The sequence below is a fragment of the Bison bison genome, unplaced genomic scaffold (genome assembly GCF_000754665.1).
Source record: "Bison bison bison isolate TAMUID 2011002044 unplaced genomic scaffold, Bison_UMD1.0 scf7180017858349, whole genome shotgun sequence".
Taxonomy (NCBI): domain Eukaryota; kingdom Metazoa; phylum Chordata; class Mammalia; order Artiodactyla; family Bovidae; genus Bison; species Bison bison.
This window is the reverse complement of record NW_011488922.1, coordinates 45063-49262: the sequence shown is the minus strand read 5'-3', so window position 1 is coordinate 49262 and position 4200 is coordinate 45063. Positions and strand designations below refer to the sequence as shown.

Sequence of the window (4200 nt, the reverse complement as noted above, 5' to 3'; positions counted from 1 at the left end):
AGGGTCTCAGGGAGGGGGCGGGGCTCGGGGAGCGCACCCAGGGTCCGCGGGGCGGGGGAAGGGCAAAGGGGGCGCGAGGAGCGCGAGTAGGGAGGCGAGGGGATGCCTGGGGCGGGGAGTCCAGAGCAGGAGAGGGAGGGGAAGAGACATGGAGGGGGGGGGATCGTGTTCGTCTCGTCAGTCCGGAGTTACCACAGCCTGGAGTAGAGTTAAGAGTCAATCTGGAGGAGGCGAAAGGAGGCTGTGAGGCAGTGGCGTGAGGAACGGCTGCGCTCGCACCACTTTTCCCGCCCCTTCTCGAAAGGACCAATGAACTTCAAGCGGCGTCTCCGGCGCTGAGGAGACCGACCAATGCGGTTCAAGATCTTGCACTGACAGCCCGCCCCTTTACCTCCGGTCCGCTTCTCCTCGCGCGGGACTATCAATCCAGCCAATAGCGCGTCGAGTTGAGTCTCGCATTTATCCCTTCTCCTTGTGATTTGCCTTCCCAAATTGTTCTTCCCCTTTTGGGAGAGGTGGCCAATGGGGCGTCGAGTACCACTTCCAGTACAAAGCTGGCCCCGCCCCCAGGAACGGCCGCCTGGCCGGGCCTCCCGGGAACGTTGATCTGGACGCATCGGCGCATGCGCAGTCTCGTCCTCCGGCCTGAGCTGCACCGCCCCGCCTCTGGAGCATTTGGTGGCCAGGACTTGGCTTTTTACTACGTGGCGTGTGTTTTTTCGCTTCTCTCCCACTCCCCGAACTCAATCTACATTTCTCTTATGTTCCCCAACCTGTGATATCCTTGTTTCCCTCCCGGGTCCCACCTTCTAACGTTGTGGCCCTTTCCTTGTGTCTCTTATTGGCTGTGTTCATGCTGATTTCCCTAAATTTGACGTTTTCCTTCTCTGGAGTCTCTCTCTTTGCCTGTTCATCCTGCTGATTTTCGAAACCCTTTCTCCACATGCCTCATCCCCTCATAGTCTGTCCCTCTTCCCCTCCTATCCCCGTCTTTGGTTCCCGAGATACTTCTGTGATTTTTCTTTTTAACCTTTTCCACCCTCTGTGTTCATCTTCCTCCCGGATTTCACCCCATTCGCTGGCCTCCATTCTGTAATTGTAGCCTATTAGACCCATCTCACGGTTTCCCCACCCCCATCCTCTGTGTTGTCCCCTTTTCTCTATGTATCCCGCCCTGTCCCCTTTTCTGTCTTTGAGCCTCTCAGATAGTCTCCTTCCTGCCCCAGACTTTGTGCCCAACTTCTCATTTTTCTACCACTCCCAATTGTGCTCTCTCTGCTGCTCATCCTCTGTCTCCCTGCAAGTTTCCGTTCCATTAATTTGCTCCTCTTTCTCAGTGTGGTTTCTCTTGTAGGAATGGTGTCTCCTCTGACCACTACTTCAACCCTTTTTCCTTGAGGATTTTATTCCAGTCTTTTCTGGTTGTGTCTGTGCTTGTACTCAGATTGCTGGGGCCTGTGGTTTTGCATTCCAGGCAGGTGTGTGCCCTGTCCCCTGCTCGGTCAAACTCCTTTGATCCTTTGTCTGCCTTCATTCCCCCTTTCCATGTCCCATCTTTTCTGCTGGTCTTGGCTTCTTGGTTTGCTGCAGATTTCTGGGTTACGCATCCTTTGTGTCAGGTATTCTGGTCAGAAAAGTGTGGCAGAAGTGACCTCTATCTGGACTGCTGTGCAGGGGAGCAGTACTAGACAAAATTGGAAAGGTTGTTTGGGGCCCGTCTAAGGGATGAAGGGTGGCCTGTGTGTGGGAGGCTTGAATGCCAGCTAAAGAGATTGACCTTGATCTTTTAGATAGTGGAGAGAGAGAGATGGGGGGGCAGGGGGGCAACATTTTGGAGAGCTTAGCACTTGCCTGGCACTTTATGCTAATAATCTTAATAATGAGTCTATGAGATATATTTTTAATATGTTTTATGAGTGAGTTCAATAAGAGGCACAAGATCACACAGCTAGTCAGTGGAGAGGTAAAGATTCCAACCTTGGTCTGTCTTTGAGTTCAAAGTCTTAAGAACTTTGTACTACCTACAGCATTTTATTAATTTCCAGTAATCCCCAGTTCCCCACTTTTATTCCCTAACTGTCCCACAGGTGCTCATTTCAGATGGCACATGCATATCTCTTTTAGTCTGCGTGTGTTCTTGGCAAGATGTGCAGTGTTTTATATGCATGATGTTTTTAACTTATGCAAGTGACATTGTTTATTATTAAAAATAATCAGCACAGTGTTTTTATGATCCATCCATGTGCATGTGATGTGTACAGCTAACCAGCTGCTTCTAACTAGTGCATGATATTCCATGGTATACATCCCCTGTGTGTTATGTATTCACTTGGTCTCAGGGAGGGATGCCCGTGTTGCCTTCAGCTCACTATCCCCACCATACTGCCACATCCTTTTATGTATTCTTTTGTAGTTGAAGGTGGAAATCCCTGTCTTGTGTACCTAGGATATTCCAAAAATAACTATTCATAAACCTAATTTTATACTGTTCATGGGGTTCTCAAGGCAACAATACTGAAGTGGTTTGCCATTCCCTTCTCCAGTGACCCCTGATAGCTCAATTGGTAAAGAATCCACCTGCAATGCAGGAGACCCTGGTTCGATTCCTGGGTCGGGAAGATCCCCTGGAGAAGGGAAAGGCTACCCACTCCAGTATTCTGGCCTAGAGAATTCCATGGACAGTCCATGGAGTCGCAAAGAGTTGGACATGACTGGGCCACTTTCATTTTCTCCAGTGAACCACATTCTGTCAGACCTCTTCACCATGACCCATCTGTCTTGAGTGGCCTCACAAGGCATGGCTTAGTTTCATTGAGTTAGACAATGCTGTGGTTCATGTGATCAGATTGGCTAGTTTTCTGTGATCGTGGTTTCAGTGTGTCTGCCCTCTGATGCCCTCTCTCAACACCTACCATCTTACTTGGGTTTCTCTTACCTTGGACGTGGGATATCTCTTCACGGCTGCTCCAGCAAAGTGCAGCCATTGCTCCTTAACTTGGACGAGGCGTATCTCCTCACAGTCGTCCCTCCTGACCTTGTAAATGGAATAGCTCCTCTTGGCCCTCCTGTGCCCGCACAGCTGCCGCTCAAGGCAAAATGATAGGATACTGAAAGAGGAACTCCCCAGGTCAGTAGGTGCCCAATATGCTACTGGAGATCAGTGGAGAAATAACTCCAGAAAGAATGAAGGGATGGAGCCAAAGCAAAAACAACACCCAGTTGTGGATGTGACTGGTGATGGAAGCAAGGTCCAATGCTGTAAAGAGCAATATTGCATAGGAATCTGGAATATTAGGTCCATGAATCAAGGCAAATTGGAAGTGGTCAAACAGGAGATGGCAAGAATGAATGTCAACATTCTAGGAATCAGCAAACTAAGATAGACTGGAATGGGTGAATTTAACTTAGATGATCATTATATCTACTACTGTGGGCAGGAGTCCCTTAGAAGAAATGGAGTAGCCATCATGGTCAACAAAAGAGTCCAAAATGCAGTACTTGAATGCAATCTCAAAAACGACAGAATGATCTCTGTTCATTTCCAAGGCAAACCATTCAATATCATGGTAAACCAAGCCTATGCCCCAACCAGTAACACTGAAGAAGATGAAGTTGAATGGTTCTATGAAGACCTCCAAGACCTTTTAGAACTAACACCCAAAAAAGACGTCCTTTTAATTATAGGGGACAGGAATGCAAAAGTAGGAAGTCTAGAAACACCTGGAGTAACAGGCAAATTTGGCCTTGGAGTACAGAATGAAGCAGGGTGAAGGCTAATAGAGTTTTGCCAAGAGAACGCATTGGTCATAGAAAACACCCTCTTCCAACAACACAAGAGAAGACTCTACACATGGACATCACCAGATGGTCAACACCGAAATCAGATTGATTATATTCTTTGCAGCCAAAGATGGAGAAGGTCTATACAGTCAGCAAAAACAAGACAGGGAGCTGACCGTGGCTCAGATCATGAACTCCTTATTGCCAAATTCAGACTGAAATTGAAGAAAGTAGGGAAAACCACTAGACCATTCAGGTATGACCTAAATCAAATCCCTTATGATCATACAGTGGAAGTGAGAAATAGATTTAAGGGACTAGATCTGATAGAATGTGTGATAAACTATGGACGGAGGTTCGTGGCATTGTACAGGAGACAGGGATCAAGACCATCCCCATGGAAAAGAAATGCAAAAAAGC

The 4200-nt window shown here is 47.9% G+C and overlaps 2 protein-coding genes across 2 annotated transcripts in view; one reads left to right on the top strand and one right to left on the bottom strand.

The window, feature by feature from the left end:
* DMRTC2 (DMRT-like family C2) overlaps positions 1–245 on the bottom strand; it is a 5357-nt gene extending 5112 nt beyond the window's left edge. The window contains exon 1 of the mRNA XM_010862974.1: positions 193–245. The gene's annotated coding sequence lies outside the window, so the exon portion shown is untranslated. The remainder of the gene's footprint in view (positions 1–192) is intronic.
* Positions 246–629: 384 nt separating this feature from the next.
* The window catches only part of LYPD4 (LY6/PLAUR domain containing 4), a 9352-nt gene continuing 5781 nt past the window's right edge, over positions 630–4200 (top strand). The window contains exons 1-2 of the mRNA XM_010862962.1: positions 630–709; positions 1355–1478. The gene's annotated coding sequence lies outside the window, so the exon portion shown is untranslated. The remainder of the gene's footprint in view (positions 710–1354; positions 1479–4200) is intronic.